Raw genomic sequence first — 21,465 nt, forward strand, 5'->3', positions numbered from 1 at the left:
CCTAGAGTGAACTGGAAGATCAGAAAAAGAACTATTAACTTGACTTGAAGAAAATAATAAAAAATGACATGCATAGAGCTAGAGATTCTAGAGGAAGGTTTTTAGCTAGAGCTTGAAGTTCAATTTTTACAAGTCCATCTGCTTCAAGGGATAGACAAGAGACACCTCCCTTATCTCCAACCAGCACTCCTAGTCCTAGAATTGCTGGAATTCAAGAGCCAAGAGTTGACTCTCCTACACCTTCAATTGAATTTGAACCAGGAAGAGACTCTTCTCTTTCTCCTACAGAAAGACCAATTGTAATTGAGGAAGTGGAATCATCTGAAGAAGAAGGAGAAATCTCTTCTCATTCACCTTTTGTAGAGGAACCAGAAGATTTTGAAATCCCTAGGAGAACCATCATGGCAGAAGAAGAAGGAGGTGGTAGAGGTAGAGTTAGAGGTAGAGGAGGAGGAGGAAAAAACAATAACAATAATGGAGGTAGAGGTCCCCTTGGAGGAGGAAATAGAGATGGGGATAATTCATTTGGGTTTCCCATTGTTAATGAGGATTCCCGAGCCACTATGAAAAACATATCACCATCTGTCCTCCCAAATTTCCATGGGTTAAGGACTGAGGACCCTGAAACATTCTTATTTGAGTTTGAAGTTGTGTGTCGAACTTATGACTACCTGGATGACTCTCAGAAACTCAAATTGTTCCCTTCAACACTGAAGGATCAAGCCTTGAAATGGTTCATGGGGTTACTCACTCAATCCATTAGGTCTTGGGATGAAATGAAACAAACATTTTTGGATAGGTATTTGGACTATTGTATGCCTACTAATCACAAGGACGAGGTTTTTAAAATGATACAAAGAGAAGATGAGAGCTTAGAAGATTTACTTGAAAGATTTCAATATAACTTGAAAAGAGCAAAAATGAGTACCTTGGATGAAGAGACCTTAAAATCCCTCTTATTAAAAGCCATTAGGGATGAATGGATAGATATCTTAAACATGATGGGGAAAGGGGATATTTCTCAACTTTCACTCAATGATATAGCAGAAATTTGTGTCCATCTCTCAAGAGGCAAATCAAAAACTCAAAAAGGGCCTAGAGATCCTTCTCTCCTAAGAGCAAATAAATATGCAACAGGATCAGTAAGTAGGGCTGAAATCGGCAATATGATTGATGAATTTAAAACTGACATCTTAGGGAGTCTTAGTGAACAACTTGATACCCTTAAGATTCACAATAAACAAAAAGCAGAAGCTGAGGCTTTGGCTATCTTTTGCCCGAAATGTAGAAAGAAACATGCTTTAAGGGAATGTCCCTTAGATGCACACGTTGTAGAAACATGTGTAATTTGCTCAGAAACTCATGAGACCAAGGATTGTCCTTAAATTCCTGGCCTCAAAGCAGTCTTTCAAGAGGATCCAGATACACTTGAATCTCTCTATTTTATTGCAAGGAGACCTTGGCAAGGACAATAGAATCAAGGGTTTAACAACTCTATGAATTCTCAATCCCAACCAAATTGGAATCCTTGGCAACAACCTTGGCCTCAACCTCAAAATGCTTTTCAAGCATGGATGCAAAGCATGCAAACTCCTTATGGGAGATTTGCTCAATTCTATCAATATCCTCCATCATTTCAGAATCAGCAGGCTCCACAACTTCCAAATCAAGGTCAACAACTATCATTGCCATACCCTCAATAATAACAACTTCCTCCACAAAATCAAAATTCTCAATTATCGCTTCAATCCCAGCAGAAATCAAATCAACTTCCCTCTCAGCCATTACCAAACCCAAATAATAGGAACCCTCAAAATTCTTACATGATGGAAGGTCAACCATTTCCTACCTATATGGTTGTTCCTCTCAATGAAGTACAACTCAGATCAGGTAGAATCTTAGATCAACTTTCTACAAGTGTTCAACAACCAAGCATTTCTGAGGAAGAGTCTCTCAAAGTCAATAAGGGTTCTAAAGTATCACTTCAAAACCAAAATATCCAAAAAGAAAAAGAAAAAGAATCAACCTCTACAACTCCCATAGTTGAGCAACCTACACCTTTAGCTACACCTCCTTTTCCTGAAAGATTACAAATTGACAAAGGAGTGGAAAAGAAAATATGGGTGCCTGACTATAGTTTCCTAGATGAATTGAAGAATGTCTGTATCAAGATCCCCTTGTTACAAGCCATTAAGGAAATTCCCATTCTAGCGAAGACAATAAAGGAGTTGAGTTTGAAGAAAACAGGAAAGAAAACCAGAGATACTAAAAGGATACATCTAGTTGGAAAAATTGCAGATATTATGATGGGTAAGATTACCATGCAAAAGTATGTGGATCTCGGTAGCCCTATTGTCAAGACTCATATTAATGGGGTTGAAATCCCAAATACTTTAATTGACTTAGGAGCCGCGATCAACATCATGAGTAGACAGACCATGGATTAGTTAAAGCTTCCTAACCTTCTCTTTACACCTACTTTACTGCAGCTTGCAGATAGATCAATCATTAAACCTGATGGTGTATTGGAAGACATTCTAGTCTCCCTAGATTCTTGGGAATATCCAGTTGATTTTATGATTTTAACTACCCAGAATAATCTAGGAGGACATCCTCTTATTTTAGGAAGACCTTTGCTGGCCACAGCTGATGCTTTCATAAGTTGTAGGTCTGGGGACATGTATATATTAGATGGTAATTCCACCAAGAAATTCAACTTGTATCCTCCAGCAAAGGCAATAATAGAAATAGGAGAAGATGAGTGGGTTGATGATGAGGATACTATTCAACCTGTTCTAACCATCTCTGAGATCAGTGAGGATAGTCAAATTCTAAATACATTAGAAAATTTTGAAATACCTTTAGAATATGACTCTACACAGTTTCAGTTAGATGCAGACATTGAATATCTCTCCTCTAGACAGATGTCTCTCTTCTCAATGGAAGAGTTTGGTAGTTCTACAGTTGAAATCCTTCCAGGAAAAACATTGAACATTAATAAAAACTTGGAAAGACCACAACAAGAAGAATTAACTAAGCTGTTGAAAAAAAATTCCACTGCCTTTGCATGGGAATACACTGACATGAAAGGAATCGATCCTAAGACTTGTATTCATCACATCTATATTGAAGAAAACAGCAGACCTATTAGGCAACCACAAAGAAGGATGAATCCAAACCTTAGGGAAATCGTGAAAGAAGAACTCCAGAAATTGCTCAAGGTAAACTTCATTTACCCCATTTCAGATAGCCAATGGGTTTCTCCCTTGGTTATAGTACCCAAAAAGAATGGTAAATGGAGAGTTTGCATTGATTATCGAGAATTGAACAAGGCAACCTTAAAGGATCATTTCCCTCTACCTTTTATTGATCAGGTACTAGACACTTTAGCAGGTAAAAAGTATTTCTCATTCTTGGATGGTTTTAGTGGGTATAATCAAATTCAGGTAGCACCTGAAGATCAAGACAAAACCACATTCACTTGTCCTTGGGGAACTTTTGCCTACCGAGTACTCCCTTTTGGATTGTGCAATGCACCCACTACATTTCAAAGGGCTGTACTAGGAATCTTTTCAGATCTGATTCATGATTGTGTAGAGGTATACATGGACGATTTCACAGTTTATGCTAATACATTTGAAGAAGCTTTGGAAAATTTGGAAAAAGTACTGGTAAGATGTAAGGAAACAAATCTTTCTTTAAGTCATGAAAAGTGTTTTATGATGTTTACTGAAGGGATTGTTTTAGGACATCATATTTCAGGAGATGGGATTAAGGTTGATAGATCCAAAGTTGAAGTCATCTCTAAGTTACCTATTCCAAATTGCCAGAAGGATGTTAGAAGTTTTCATGGGTTTACTGGGTATTACAGAAGATTTATTGAAAACTTCACTAAGATAGCATCCCCTCTTTTCAAATTGCTTACCAAGGACTATGAGTTCAAATGGGATCCCGAGTGTCAATCTGCTTTTGAAGCTTTAAAGACTAGAATATTTGAAGCACCCATCTTAAGGGGGCCAAATTGGAAACTCCCTTTCCATATTTCCACTGATGCTTCAAATACAGCTCTAGGAGCTGTTTTGGGACAAAAGGACTTGATCCCTTATGCCATTTATTACACCAGTAAAAATTTGACTCCCACTGAGTTAAATTATACTGTTACAGAAAAAGAGTTCTTAGCTGTGGTACATGCAATCAATAAGTTTAGACACTACATAACCGGCTATGAAACCTTTGTCCATACTGATCACTCTGCCATAAGATATTAATGAACAAACCTGTCACTAATGGTAGAGTTACAAGATGGCTTTTACTTTTACAAGAATTCAACATTACTGTGTTAGATAGACCTGGAAAACAAAACAGAGTAGCTAATTTCTTGTCTAGAATCCAAAACACTAATGAGGATTCTCCAATAGAAGATAAGTTTCCAGATGAATACTTGTTTGCAGTGAGTACCAAGACTCCTTGGTATGCAGATATGGCTAATTATCTAGTTACAGGGAAGCTTCCTCTACACTTATTTCCTAATGAGAAAAGGAAAATCATTCAGGAGAGTTCACATTATTCTTGGATTTCTAATGAATTGTTCAAAACAGGGCCAGATTGTATAATCAGAAGGTGTGTTTGGGAAGATGAAATGCCTGACATCCTTAAGGCATGTCATGATGAACCATGCGGCGGGCACTTTGCTGACAAGAGGACAGCCTATAAAATCCTTTCTCTAGGATATTATTGGCCTTCTCTCTTTAAAGATGCAAAGCAGTATGTTAGAAGGTGTGACAGCTGCCAAAGAGTTGGGAAACCAACTCCTTCAAATGAAATGCCTCTACAGCCTCAGTTATGCATCGAACCCTTTGAGAAATGGGCTCTAGATTTCGTTGGACCAATTAATCCTCCATCAAAGCAAAAGAAGTATATACTGGTTTGTACTGATTATGTTACTAAGTGGGTAGAAGCCAAGGCATTGCCTTCTGCCACTGAAAATTCAGTTGTTCAATTTCTTTTTGAGGATATTTTCACTCGTTTTGGTGTCCCAAGGGAAATTGTGACAGATCAGGGCAGCCAGTTTACATCTAAATTGATGGAGAAGCTGATGGAGGAATATAAGATCAAGCACAGAACATCTACTCCCTACCATCCACAATCAAATGGCCAAGTGGAATCTACCAATAAAGTTCTTGAAGGAATTATCACCAAGACTGTTCATCTTCATAGAAGAGATTGGGCAGAAAGGCTCCCTGAAGCCTTATGGGCCTATAGAACTACATGGAAGAACACAACAGGACATTCTCCCTATGAACTTGTTTATGGGAAAGAATTCCTGCTTCCCATTGAGTTCCAAATCAAGACCTTCAAGATGGCAGTCCAATTGGGAATGAGCCTCTCAGAAGCCCAAAGACACAAAATGGACCAGCTAAATGAGCTAGATGAAATAAGACAAGATGCAATTCTAAGGACCGATCTAGTTCAGCACCAAAGATCTAAATGGCATGATCGTCATATCAAAGAAAGAAAGTTTCAGAAAGGAGATTGGGCTCTATTGTTTGATTCAAAGTTCAAAGACTTCAAAGGAAAGTTCCAAACTCATTGGCTTGGGCCATATGAGATTGATGAAGTCTTTAGCAATGGAGAAGTTCGAGTGAAAACTATTGATGAATTTCATACTCCTCTTATTGTGAATGGCCATCGCTTGAAAATCTACCAAAAGCCATTCTCAAAAGAAGAGTTTGTCAAGTTGTTTAAAGAAGACTCTGCAATCAGGTTGGTGGAGAAGGATTCTTCTCCTCCATCAGCCTAATCTTTGGTTTTTGAAAAAAAAAAAAAAGAGAAAAAAAAAAGAATAAATGTATAAGCCTGAAAACCAATCTCTGATTGGTAGTCTTATGCAGAAAACCTGAGGTGAAAATCAGGGTCACCTGACACCTCATGTTTTCCAAAAAAAAATCTCTCTTTTTCCTCCTTATTCCATCTCATTTCATCATTACAACCATTTCATTCACCATCTCATTCATTTAATCACTTTCACTCCACCTCATTTCTTTCCATCCATCCATCCATTCATTACATTCCATCAATAAAGTTATTTTTAGATAACTAAAGTTGTTTTGTGCAGCCGGAGGGTACCACTGCAGTTTCCGCAGCTGTCTGGCAATTCTGCAGCCATTCAGCAATTCCGCAGCTCTCTGCACCTGCATAAAAAAAACACAGTTTGTTTGGAAAGAAATTTACAGTTCAGAAGTCATCAACAATAAGTGGAAAAGAGTCATGCAACAGCAATAAAACAATGAAGGGTTAGTGGCAAATGATCAAAGGCAATCCAAGCGCGGATATGAGGTATGATCTAAATCCTAAACTTACGGTTATCTCATTTTGCAAAGTTTCCGGGTTATGTTTTTTGCCATTTAATGTAATGATTACCAGTCTTTCCGATCATGCGACCAAAAATCCACGTATCCCCCACACTTATCGGTCCTGTTCATCATGATTTTGAAACTCAATTGTGGCTGCTCCTCCATTAAGGTTTTCGTACCTAAGTGACGTAGACTACTGTACTACGTCTCTCTACGTCATAATCCCGCAGCCAAGTGTAAACCTATGACCGAAGCCTAAGGACCTAACCGTTTCTGCCCATCATTTCATAACCCTCCTACGCTCGTATCATTCCATTCACGCTGTTTCATTTCCACAGTTCCCTTATTCCGCTGTGCTCACTACGCTGCTACCTTAGCCATACTCTATTTTACTTCTTCCTCTCTGCTAATTCTGATTATCAGTGAAAGTATGTTATGACTATTACATTAGAGCCGTAAATTTACTGTGTTAAGGCCACTGTTGAAGCCGTGTAACCTTTTTTTCAAAAGTTTTAGAACAGAGCCGTAGAGCCAATGGGTAAACTCTTAAGAGCAGAACCAGAGGGTTCAAAATTTTTGGAGGGATATTCTCAAGTTAAAGAAGCTTTGCAGAAAGCAAACTGGCTCCAATGCATCCAGAAATTCAGAGGTTACCACAAAGAGGTTACGGAGGCCTTTGCACGTTCCTTTAGAGACAAAGACAATCAAGTGGAGATAGGGGACCTAAAGTTTACAGTCACTAAGAGAAGTATAGCACATGGCACTTCACTCCCACAAACTGGAGAAAGATGGTTTAAAAACAGATCAGTACAAGACCAACAGTGGAAGCAAATCTTAAAGAATCCAGGTATGGATACCAGCGTTTTTACAAAAGGGGTTCCTGTTACTTATGTCAAGGAAGAATGGACAACTTTACTTTTATTAGTGCAAAAATTTTTTACTTGTGAGGGAAGATTTGGAGTTTTATATGTTTACCATGCCAAAGTCATGATGCATTTCTTAGGAGATGATATTAACCTTCCATATTTTCTACTCTCAAGTCTTAGAAAAATGTGTTCAATTGTCCAAAGGAACCCAAGAAACATTGAACCACATCTGTATCATCATGGTCTTGTTAAGATGCTAGTTGAGGAACAGTTGAAAGAAAAAAGAGATACCTGGGAGAGATTTCTTGTGAGAAACCATTTCGAAGAGGCAGGAGAAGCCTCTGTGCCTAGAAAGAGTAGAAGAAAAAGAGAAGAGGCTACCCCTGAAACTGTTGTCCAAGAAGAAACTGTCCAAGACCCTGTTGAAGAAGAAAATGTTGCCCATCATTCTGAACATGAAATTGACCCTGAACCTGCTGAAGACATTGATCAAACAACTCAAGAAATCATTGCAGAAACCCTGCAAGAAATTGTACAAGAAGCTGATCAAAAGAAAAAGGAGAATAGGAAGAAACAAAAGAAAGATAAAGGAAAATCCATAGCTCAAGAAACCTACCTTACTCCTGAGAATTCTAGTGAAGAGGACACTCAGCCATTGGCACATAGGTTGGCCCAACTTCATGAGGCCGCCCTTTCCAAAAAGATGCAAAAACAAAAACAGAAGCAACAAAAAGAAAAACAGAGCATCACCACCATGAGAAGGAGCAACAGGTTACAAAGAAAAATGGGGGCCACCGAGGACAAAGAGTCATTCTTTATTGACTTGAGCACACCCCAAAAGGTTGCTACAAGACTTGACTTTGAGAAAAGCCCTCCACACGCTGAGTATGTTGAGACTAGTCCTCCACGTGAGGAAAGTCCTTTTGAGCATGAACCTGAATATGAAAATGGATCCGAATTTAAGTATGAGCCTAGCCCAAAGAAGTCATCAGAGGTTGACCCAGATCAGCCGAAAGTTTATAATTACCTGGAGACGTTAGAACAAGCAGCTGCTGGTCCAAGCACTGTTCAACCTTGGGAGCGGCAAGTTCAATCACTGAAGCAAGAAGTATTTGAGCTGGAGGTACTAAATCGCCACATCAAACAAGAAAATGAAAGACTGAAGGAACAGAGCAATGTGGACAAGATGGTCCAAGATAATACCATGCTTCATATGGGCCTTTGGCAAAAGGAAAACAAAAAGCTCAAGAAGAGATGCAGGAAGTTAAACAGAGCTTTGATCAATCTAAAATTCAGATGTTTGATGAAAAGACCAAGAGTCAATGTGGCCACACAGAGGAAGAAGAGAAGACTAGATGTCTTAGCAGAGGCATCTCAGCAGGTGGATTGAACAATGTTTTCGTTGCATGAGGACATGCAACACCCTCGTAGTGGGGGTATGTAGAGCCTCTAACTAGCACTTGATTATCCATCATTACCTACAGTTTTCCCTCACTCATCTCTCTCTTTTGCCTTATTTTCCTTGTAAACCTACCCAGATCATTACATTTGATGTCTTTAAGCATGATTAAGTGAACTTTGCTAATGTGTGACTGTTTTGTTTAGATTTTGACATATTTACAGAGATTCCGCAGCTGTCTGGCAATTCCGCAGCCATTCAGCGATTCCGCAGCCATCTAGTGATTCCGCAGCCTTTTTGTTAATCTCAAGGTTCCACGTGTCATTTTGAAAAATGAGCCACATGGGCACGTGGGAATAAAGGTGCTCAAGGTTCTTGTGCTATTGGTTCGGCCAGCCACATCATCTACACCTCCGCTCAACGAGGGTCAAGCCACGGTCAACAAAGGCAGCTTAAACGGTGTTGCGTAAGCTGTTGGGTCACGTAAATGCAACTGGTGATTTGTCCGTGTTACGCAGGTTGTGGGAAACATAATCCAACCCTGGATTCAATTCCCATAACGACCAGAACCTCCAGCTCATCCACGAGGCTCATGACGTGTTGTTGAACCTTTATTACGCGTGATAGATTAGTTAATTTTCAGTTTCTAGCTTTACGCATTAGGCAATCGTTTAGATGCCTATAAAAACTAGCGTCTGTGTACGCTTAATGTTACTTTTTTAGTTGCTGTGTTTTATGAACTTGTTATAATTTTAGTGCATTTCAAGACTCTGTTTTGATAGTGCTGTCCTAGCACTCTTGACTGTAATTTTCTGCATATGGAGTAATAGAAGACAGTGATGTTCTGACGTTTTCAAATCCTTGAGTCTTCTTTGGGTTTTATGAATGGAGGGCCCCCGTTCATGACAGCCCGTGTACATAGTGTTTGGTTTCATTTTCATGCTTTCAGAAATCTTTATTTCTTTTATCATGTATAATAGCATACCATTTGATTTCATGTCATTTCATTTCCAGCCTTTATTTTAAACTAATCAGTATTATTCTTTTGCAGGTTTTTAACCCGAGATTGTTTTTGTCTTTATGTATTTGCTTTATATCTGATGGTATTTTCAGTTGACAGATTCAAAGTTGCTGCCTTTACTTTATTTTCATAGCTGATTTCTAGTTTAGTTTCTCAAAGTTGTCTGCTAACATATTGATGGTCTCTTTATTACAAATTGTTCATCTTTTAGAGATCAGAATACTAATAAATTACAACTGGCTTTGAGTACTTTTTAGACTAATCTTTAACTACTTTCTAATCGTGCTTTACATAGTACCATATGTTGGAAGCAGAGAGTTAGGAAGAGCTGAACATTATAACTAGTCTTTAAAGTAGATTTTTCTCATTTTTGATCACTTTTTAAACTCATCTCTAACTACTTCCTAATCGTGTTTTACATAGTACCATATGTTGGAAGCAGAGAGTTAGGAAGAGATAAACATTATCATTGGTTTTTAAAGTGATTTTCTTACCTTTTATTTGCAGCAGCATGAATGGTGTCTAGTGCCATTAGAAAGTGGTTCTTTGCTTTCAGTTCATTTAGAGTTATTTATTTCTTTCAAGCTTTTCCTTTTCAGCAAGTAGTTAGAAATCTCCAATCACACACCCTCACTCATCTAGAATTCACCTTACACACACTATCACTCATCTGTTTATAAAATCATCACTCCATCTTAGGAAGATAAATTAATCACAAACAACACTCCAAACGACAAAAAGCTCTAAGAGGTTGCTTAAGTATATATAGTACACCTTCACTTCATCAGCTTATGAGCCCCGGGTTGACAATTAATGACATCAATTTAGAAACACTAAATTGACTAAACAATTATTTTCATTATTTCCTCTAGGAGCTTTATCAAGCCTTCGATAGGTATGATTACCAAGATGTGCTTAAAATAATTAATCAGTTAAGAATGAAGCCTAATCAATCAATTGAGAATTTTTTTGATCAATTCCTTCACCTTTGTTATGAACTTCTAGGAGAAGACATGGATTGGGATTTCTTCAAACAAAACTTTTAGTGCTTCATTCATATCTCTTTACACGATGAACTTGAACCAACTGATGTTTCTACTCCTGTAAATCATGAGACACCCCTAATTTCAAAGGAGGAATTTACTACTCATTTTTCTCACTATCCTCCTTTTCCAGTTCTAATTAGTTTCCCTCCATGTGATGATAATAAAGTTGTGAAGTCCACACATGAAATTCCTAATCAATACTCTCATCCTCCTACATTTCATGATTCAAATTCAATAGATGAAATCATGGAATTTCTCATGAATCCTATGGTGAAAACCAAGTTTTCCATTCCTCAAGATGGTATTAACACTCATAACTCTAGTCTTGAATCTTATTTGGATTATTTTATCCTCTATCATCTGCATGCCATGACTCTTTGTACCATGATCCACTTGATCAATCTATTCCACCAACTAGTTTTTCACACTCTCTTGATTTTCATGTTGTTGGTCCAAATTGCAATCAAGTTCAAGGTCATCACATTACATAGGTAGAGGAGAAAGAAGGTGAATACTATTTCAATATTTCTTCTCTCTTTCAAAATCCTCCATGTGAAAATAGAATTTCCTCATTCTTGGTTGATATTGAATCTGGTGATGTTGGTAGTCAATCAAATGTGATCAGTTTGTATAATCAATCTCAAGTCTTGGGAAACAATCATTCTGATGACTAAGACTCCATCGATATATGTTTATGGATGCCCAAGTGTATCAATTGATCTTCTGATTCCCCAAGAAAATTTTAATTTGGAATATTTAGACTTGGAATCTAATCTAGTCAAAGGAGATGTTCTTACCAAAACCTCCTCCTCATATCACTATCCCTTGTGTCCTATTGTTTGCAATTCATATTTTTCTGATGGAGACACTCCATTCTCTTCAAGTTCTTCATCTGATGAGTTAACTTCTTAATTGGAACAAGGTGGTGAGGATATCCATGATGAAATAGAAAACAATGAAATCATCAAGTATCCTTTCCATCCCTCATCATATCTTGTTTTTCATAAAGACAATTATTCAAATCGTCTTTCTCAGGAAATTTCCCCTATTCATTCATCTTCATATTTGTGATCAGAATAATATTTTGACTTGAGAAATCTGTTTTTTGAAGTTGTAAAATCTGATCAAATTAGTGACAGAGATGGCCACCATCTAGTTAGTAATGATATTATTGAAATCATTGGTAGTAGATATCCTCACATTGTGCATGATCTGGTTCATTCTTCAAAATACAATTTTAAAATCCTTGAAAGTTCTGAGACTTTTTAGGGAGTCAACGCACTTCAATTTCCATTGATGGTTATGGTAGAATATCGTGACCCTGGTAAGTTCCTCGAACTAAGTAAGATCTGGTTTCTCTCACAAAGTATATCTCTTTGAATGGTTTCATTGGATGTAAATTCCTTCTTGAAAGATGTTTGGTATTACAGATGTAGCCTTTCGAGATTTCAATATTTTATTTCTGATCAGATTCATGAATATTCTTCATTTGATTCATCTTCATGCTCAAAATCAGGTTTGGAATGTGTATCTCTCATAGAATCATGGAACTATGAAGTTAATTATTTCAAAAATCATCTTTGGTCGAAGCAATCATGTCTATAAAATTCGTCTGAGAATAGTCAGCTCTTGGTTTTTCTTTTGAATTTTATATGGTTAATTTGTTTCTTCATCACACTTGAAATTCTCTTGAGTGCTAGTGAAAGCATGAGTTATTGTGCAAATCAAATTATTCTTCGTTCACTAAGTCTTTACTAGTATCATGTGTTTGTTGCATTGGCATTCCTTTCAAATTGTTTTGAGGATTACAATTCTTGTACAATTTTCCACTACTTACCAGAAAATGGTTCTTCACATTCGACATGTGGGAAAGTTGGTTCTACTATTTAGAGCATTCACAAAGCTATTCAAATTGATTTATCTCTATTAACTACTGACTTGGAATTTGATTCTTTAGTCAAACCATATGATCACAATGGCTATCATTCAATTTATAATGTTTGCATCAACAAATATGATGAAAGTTGTCGTACATTCTTTGATCCTTATGGTTTACTATATCACTATTCAAGTACTTGTCAAGCATTTGAGGCACTTCAACCTTTGTTGATGGCTATGTTAAGTCCTCACTATTTTATCATCCCTCTGAATATGACCAAATTCATTTCCCCTCACAAGATTCTCATCCTGATAATGTGCCTTTACTTGAAAATTTACCTCTTCAAGTATTTCAAGGTTTTCAAGAGGACTATTTCAAAGTTTACAATCCAAATTCTGGATGGTTGGAGCAATCCTACTTGGCAAGCTTCATAAAAAATAACAAGTTTCAATCTTTATTCATGCTTACTAAGAAGTGCATTGCAGATAAAGATATGTTTGCAAGAAGTTTCCAAGCTTTGTGTAGTTATGATTTTCATTGAAAATGTAAGAACACAAGATGGTTAGACATAGTGGCTATGACATATCTTTCTACTGACATATTGTATCTTCAATTTCTTGTGAAATTTATTCAAGCTCTTGTGTTTTTTTTTGCACATAACTTTATATCAATTTTAATTGATCATATCTTTGTGATTGCGGGTTGGGAACAACTCCAATGGATTCATTGGAAATTTCATTATACTTGACCCTGACCTCCTAGTTTCTTAGGTTAGGAGTAGGTTTAGCTACATTTTATTTTACTTTGCACATTTATCTTGAACTATTTTTTTGTAGTTTCTCTTGTGTTTTCTAACTTTTGTCTTGCATCCTCTTTTCGGTTAGCCTCCTTTTGTTTTTGTCCTCCTAGTTTTTTTAACTTGTTATGTTTTTTATTTTATGTTTTGTTTAATGAGAATTTTCATGAATGGTATTCCATTTGGGCTCAACAAACAATGTGGAAAAATAGAAAAGGACTTTCTGACACTACAACATTTGGCTAACTCTCTTTCCTTCTTCCTTGTCTTGGTTGCACCTTTTGGTCGATGACATCGTGATGGAAAATACGATCCTTGCGTAAGGAAATCCTTGTGTCAAACAATGATCTCCATGTCTATTTTGGAAACCTCATGCCTACCCTCGGGTATTTATGTTTCAATGCTTTTAGGTTGATCCAATCAAGTAGAGAAGGACAAGGGGAAAATCTAAACGAGCAAACCAGTATCAGAAGTCTTATATATGCTTCTTTGAAGGGAGAACCTATTATTCTCTCAATAACTCAGGATCCCTCTTCTTCCCATGAAATAAATAAGTTCCAATGCACAATCCTATATAAAAGAAATAAATAAAGGTGAGATAAGATAAATTATTCTTGTACAAAGATGTGAAGCAAGCAACTCCATCGGGGTATTGTTTAGGCATGATCGCAGCGGACCAACACCATACATGAAAATCTATACTCTAAAAATATAAAGGTCATGAACTTCATTACTATAGTGTTGTTTTAATCAATCCTAATTTACCAAGACTGCAACCATTTAATTGTCAACTCAGGTTAGGTCTGTTATTTCAATGTAGTTTTCACTATCTGGTGTCGAAGCACTACAAGAAAGAGTGAAAATAGAAAACATTAAAGAATGTCGTTGAATCAATTACAGAAACTAAATCATTCATGAAGCTATTAAAACACTCTATAGAAATGAAATCACACTTCACGATTACCAGAGAAAAGGCGCACCACACACTTTACTGATAACTACACCAGCTGGTAAACTACTATAATGCTAATCAAATCTATGTAACAACATAACATAGTTCTAGAACTGAAGCAAATATATTCTACAAATTATACAACGACAACAGAAAACCATACAAATAATAAAAGAGAGAAACAATAATATACATCTACTCTACCATTGTAGTCCTCGCTAAAGAGGAGGGCCCTTCCTCCCTAGCAAGGGCATAGGAATGAACACGAGATTAGTTATAGAGTCAACTTGGAAACAAAAATAGCATCACCATAGTGTCTTTGATATTAAGAACAATTAAAAGTTCCAACATCAAAGTAACAATACTCTCTATGTCGTCCCCTGTGCTTGAGGGATAAAGTTTTTCTTATAGAGATTACATAACCAAGAATTAGGAATAGATCAATCATGAGAATCTCACGATTCTCATGCTGATCATAAAATAGAAATTTTTATAACAGTTCCTCAATATGAATCATATTTAAATACATCAGTTAAAATCATAACCGCTTGGATTTGTCACTTTCTAAGTGGAAAATTCATAACTTCCAATAGTTATTGTGTGGAATAGTACCCACAACTTGAAAACTATGTTGTAACAACATCCCGTGGTCAAGTGACGGTTTGGGATGTAACAATAGTACTAGATAACAACAACTTGTAACAACACCTGGGGTGTAACAATAGTAATCGTAACAGCAATGCGGTGCAACAAAAATGTCTATAACATCATCGTGGTATAACAGTAACGTCTGCAACAACACACATAGTGTAACAAAAATCGGTTTCATCCTGCTCTTAGACCAATTAGCGTGGATGTTCATTCCATAACCTTGTCCTTGCGAGAAACACCTCAAAAATAAGAGAGGATCAAAAAGACTTCTCCAATGCTTACCCTAGTTAGCCATAAAAAGGAATATTGCATCCTTATGTCTAGCAAAAATGGAAAAATAACATGATAGCAAAATATGTTGTTCATAATAAGGAAAAATGTGGTAAACATGTAAATTTTTGTTGGTCTGGAGGGGAGAAGGGTCAAAACTCAAGAAAGAAAGTACAGTAAATAGGTACAAAAACTATACCCAACACCTCCCCCCAACTGAAGCAATTGCATGTCCTCATGCAAAACCTCATTTTCTCCTGTTATACCTCTGATGAAATTCCGTAAAATTATCACCACCAGCAGTGTCTTCACTAGTAGACTTGTATCCCTGAGTAGCCATCAGCTGTCACGACCAAGATTCTTCTTCATAATCGTACAAGTGGTAATATAATTGGTATTCCTCCTTCGGTAACCAAATCAGAGGATATTTGAATCTAAGTTCAATCTAGAAGGCTCCCACTATTTGCACCACCTGAGCATATTCTGATACTTGTGTAACATTAACCACAAAATTCTTGAACATGAAAGGATATCCTTATTGTAATCTAACACTACAGGCTTCAGTGTGCTTAAGGAACCATGTTAGTGTTCGAATTTTCATTTGTGCATAAATATTAAGGAAAAACCCCACAATCATTTTTCTGTAAGTGGCTGACTATTCCCTGATTGACGGGATACTTAGGAACAGCTTGAACTCACGTCTTAACTCAGCAACCATTCTTGGTTCTTCCCTGATCCAAAATGTTGCTCTTTCTTCATTAGTCTCAGCTGATTTCATGGCCAAATGCCACTCAATTTGATTCCTCATAAAGGAAATGAAGGGTCGCAACTGCAAATCCCCCATATAAGAGAAAACACTTACCACTATATGTTTACTGACATATTCACACATCATATTATGCAAAATTATCTCACAAGGTAAGCTTTGTTCAAAAGCCACAAGAACGAAAAATTTCAAGAAAAGTGAATATAGAAGAACCCAAATAAGGTCTGTTTTCAAAAATTTATCTTAATTGAAATAAATAATATCATTCCCATAGGAACACTAGATATGATGAGGAGAAGGCCTCCTGCAGCCTAACAAGTTCAAGGAAAGCTCTTGAAGCTTTGTCTTATCATTTGTTAGGTCCAGAACCTGCCATTGTAACCATTGCAGTTTTTCATCTTTTTTCTTCATAGCTTCTTTATTTCTACACTCTTCCCATTGTATTGCCCATTCTTCCTTTAACCATTTCTCCTGGAGTGAATTCATCATTTTCTTATGTTCCTTGATTCATATCATTCCCTCTTGTAGAGAGAGCGCCCGCTGCTTCCATTTTTGTAATTTTGGTATCAACAACATTCTTTCAGAACATTATCCTTCATCACGACCCGATATTATCCCACATGCAGTAATAATTGAAGGTGTAACAGCCTCCCGAGGGGAAACTACACCATTTTAGCTGCTAGTTCTTATGTAACAGCTACATCAATGGGTTCTTATGTAACAGCTTCTTTTCCCCTTGGTTAGCTTTTGCTTCCACTATCGGTTCTTATGTAAAAGCAGTGTCATCCACAAGTTATTCTATATCATTTTCCCTTGGTTAGCTTATGTTTCCACCACTAGTTCTTGTGTAATGGCAGTGTCAACCATAGGTTCATGTATGTCAACTTCTTCCTTTTCCCCTTGGTTAGCTTCTACTTCCAGTGTTGGTTCTTGTGTAACGATAGTGTCATCCAAGTGTTCCTGTGTATCAGCTACCAAATTACTCTCTGTGGAGTTCTCCATTTCAGTTGTTGTGTTTTGTGTAACAACAACATATTCAACAGTTTTTTCTGCATTAGCTTCCCAAGACTCAGTTTGTATTTCCCTCGAAAAGGTTTCCACTACACATACTCTATACCTTGCTTCCACTAGATCCTTAGTGCAGGTCGTGCACAAAGAAACCAAAACGTTTTCCTCCCTGGCCCTATCTACAGCCTCAGCCAAAATATCTAATCCTAAGGCCCTTGCTTCTACATTATCCTTTGCTAACTTCTTTCTTAACTTTTCATTTTCTCTTTCTAAATTGTCAATTTTAAGCAGCAAGGATTGGGTCTTCTTCTTCCCTGGTGAGGGAGGTTCCTCCAACTGAGCCTGCTCTTCATCTTCCTGCCTCACTATCTCCTTGTTCTTCTCAGAAATGGGTGGGGACTCTAGGTGCACACTAACCCTTACTCTCTCTCTTGGCCACTTATCACATGTTGCCTTGTCAACTAGTCTCTTTCCAACCCTTACTTTCAAGGGCTAGGGCTACTCCTTGCTTTTCACTGCAGCGTCCTCATAAGTCCAAGCTCACTTCCTGCGAGTAGTCCTAGCCTTCTTTCTCATGAATTCATCCCAGCTCTTGCCCTAGTGATTTAGGGTGTTTAACACAATTAGCTTGATGAGGTCGTGGTTTGCAATGTAGTTATTTGGGTGCAATTGTCTTCATGTCCACAACCATATGCCCGATATTCTCCAGCAAAAAGTATGAGAGGTTCATCATCTATTGATGTCAGAGGTGATTTAACAACAGTAAGTGGTAATTGAATACAATTGTTTCCCTTCCCTCATAGGTGATATACTTAATGAGGTAAAGGGTGACATCTCCCATGGCTGGGGAAGTGACAACCTGTCAATTCCTCTTCGTTTCTTCACCAATCATTCTTCCCCTTGTAGAAGATCCTCCTTCAAAGAGGGGTCATCGATTTTTCTATTAAACCACCTTTTTCCCTCTATTGGAAATGTTTTCACATGAAAAATTACCTCCTCTATAACTTCTAGCTGCAATCTGCTGACCTCTGTTTGATTCCTCTTCAAATTCTTAGCGAATTCCATAGAAATCGCTCTGCCTGATCCCTCCATCCTTTGGAAAAACTCAAACAAACCTGCATCTTTGAAAATTTGGCATGCTTCGGGGAAATTTTCCAATGCCTCTATTGATCATGGTTCAATCCGAATTTCCACCCCAGCCATTGCTACATTGCTTCAACGTTGTTCTCCTCTCTTCTCCTCTTTGAAAAATTCCAAACTGATCATCACAATGCTCAATTGTTATAGCTCTATAAGATATTCTCCTCCACTTCTGTCTGAGACTTCTAAATGAAGATGTAATGCTTCAGCAGTGGGTGATGCAGTGAGGTTAATGTTGGGTGTGGAGCCTAATTATCTTCTGTATTCAAAGGTTTTAGCTAGATGTATACCCCAAGAAGATTGTACACCCCTCCATGCGGAGGGGGGTGCAGGGGGGGGCTAATCCCCCACAACTGAGGGGTCTAGGGGCCAGCTCTCCCCTCACAGGGGTTGGAGGGCAGCACCCTCGAAGCGAAAATAGATGTAAAATTTCCTTGTAAAAGTCTAGTAATTTCTAGTCAATCTAGGCCATTCATTAGGCGAATGATATGACGGTAGAAGTTATGTTTAATTGAAGGTTTTTTTTCCCTAGAAGGCAACCCCTCACTATATATGAGGGAATTTTATTGCATCTATGTATATCTGTATTCTAAGTGAGGAAGAGAGAGGAGATTGAGATCGAAGAGGGTGTTACAGCGGATCTGTTGTAGGTTGTATCTCTTCAATTTGCTAGATAATATAATAAAAGAAGGACTGGTTGTTTCTCCGTGGATGTAGCCCAAACTGGGTGAACCACATATATCTGTGTCTCTCATATTTTATGCATTTTCTTTGTTTATATTTCTGCAATATTTTATGTGCTCCATTTCTCTGTAATATATAATTTCCTAACAGTTAAAGGCAAAGATTTCAAATTAGGGTTTGTATTGTGCAATATCATTTCGTTATTAACACTAAGTTATGGAAGGTCTAATCTGAGGTACAATTCCCTTTTCAGCATGATCAATCATAAATGATAACGATTATGAGATCATCATACTTTGGTTTCAGTTTAAATGCTCACATGTCATGAAAAGTTCATGTCATGATGTAATTCATCCTACCCCCTCGCTTAAGTGTGATGACTGTCCTCGACTGTCAAAAGGATATCACATTAAATTTCCATAATTAATAAATAAAAGAGGATAGTGATATTACTATTTCATGACGTACTTGGTATGATATGGAGAGAATACATTGGTGACAAGGTGCACGAAATTAATTCTGGCGATCAAGGAAATTTCTCCAGAGTCATGGTGATGCATGATGTGTATCACAATAGATAATTTACTTGGATCATTTGTAGAAGTTGTCAGTTGTTACAGCTGTAACAACTAAGACGACTGCTATGTATTATTGGTTTCCACAAAAGATAAAATCAAAGAACTGAAAACATTCGTGTAACAACATTATTGTAAGATATGTCGGAAATAGCAAACGTTGTTTCAAAGTGTGTAACAACCACCACAAAGTGGTTTCAACTATTACATAAATTATCTCTCTGCGCCCAAAAGAGGTTTACACAACCATATTATTTTCATTATCTATATATATATATATATATATATATATATATATATATAACAAGTGTAACAAATGTCGACAAAGGTTGGTTTTCAGCTATTACACTTATTAAAAAATTAGAATTTTGGAAGCATATGGGGGTTTTCCCCTGCTCCTATAATCTGAAGGTCCAAACTCGTGACAATGTTAACAAGTGAATTCCTTGAATTAGGTTTATGATATAACCAAAGACGGTGCCCATTTGCAAACAATGTTGTACTCGCACTATCAATGGTAACCAGATTCACAACCCCATTTTCAAGGACTGCATCTACCTCGTAGGGACCTAGCCATCTGGTGTAGAGCTTACCCTTGAAGTCCTTGAATCTCGAATTATAAGAGAGCCCAATCTCCTTTATGAAATTTCTTCTTTTTGATAAACCTGTGATGCCACTTAGCTCTCTGCTACTAGATAATCTATATTTGCTAGATAGCAGCCAACCATTTGTCCTCCAATTCATTGAGTTCGTTCAACCTTTGCTTTTGTGTTGTAGCTAGATCCAAATTTACCTGCAATGTTGTTCTAAACGTCTTGATTTTGAACTCAATAGGGAATAAGGAATTTTTACCATACACAAGTTGGTATGGTGAGAATCTCGTAGTATTCCTCCATGTGGTTCTATATGCCCACAACACTTCTGGAAGTTTATCAGTCCAATTCCTTCATTGACTAGCCACATTCTTGGTAAGAATCCCCTTAATGAGCTTGTTGGTGCTTCCTACTTGACCATTTTCTTATGGGTGGTAAGGTGTCATGATTTTATGATGGATTTTATATTTTTCAACAACTTTTGGATTATATCATATGTAAATTGGAGTCCTCCATCTGTCACTATCTCCTTGGGTATCCCAAAACGGACGAAGATGTCTTCAAATAGGAAGTCTAAAATAGCCTGCTATGTGGCTCTGGTTAGTGTATTTTCCTCAACGCATTTTGTGACATAGTCGGTGCAGACCAAGATGTAGGACCTCTATCTAGATGAAGGATTAATTGCTTGAACAAAATCCAAGGCCCATTTCTCAAATGGTTTTAAGACTATTTGAGGTTGTAATGACATCTCATATGATTGCAGCGGTTGGCCCATCATTTCGCAACTATCACACCATTTCACAAACTTCTTGGCATCGTGAAATATTGTTGGCCAATAATATCCTATTGAAAGGACTTTTTATCCTGTTTTTTTATCTGCGAAGTTCCCTCCACAAGGTTCCCCATGACAAGCCTTAAGGATGTCAAAGTTCTCATCTTCCCTAACAAAATGTCTGATCTGAAAATATGGCCCAGTATGATAGAGATTCCCATCTATCTAGGTATAAGTAGCACTCTGTTGTATGATTTTTCTCTTTTTCTTAGAGTAAAAGTATTGTGGAAACTTTTCTATATCAAGATAATTGGCTATATCTCCATATCATAGTGAGTAAGTAGAAATAGAAAAGAGATACTCATCAGGGAAAGAGTCCTCAGTAGGAATGCAATTGTCATCAATAGTTAACCTAGAAATAAAATCAGCTACTACATTATCTTTTCTAGGTTTACCTACAATTGTGATATCAAATTCCTGTAACAGCAATAACCAGCATGTAATTCTACAATTTGTAATTGGCTTATTCATTAAAAAACAAATGGAAAAGTGGTCAGTTTGTACAAATACTTAATAGTTGGTAATATAATGTCGAAACTTGTTGATGGCATGCACTACTGCTAAGAATTCCTTCTCAGTCACTGTGTAATTGAGCTTAGTTGGAGTCAAATTCTTGCTTATGTAATAAATAGTG

Source organism: Pinus tabuliformis, chromosome 8 (assembly GCF_031772625.1).
Source record: "Pinus tabuliformis cultivar Carrire ecotype Pingquan chromosome 8, CPIR1, whole genome shotgun sequence".
NCBI lineage: Eukaryota > Viridiplantae > Streptophyta > Pinopsida > Pinales > Pinaceae > Pinus > Pinus tabuliformis.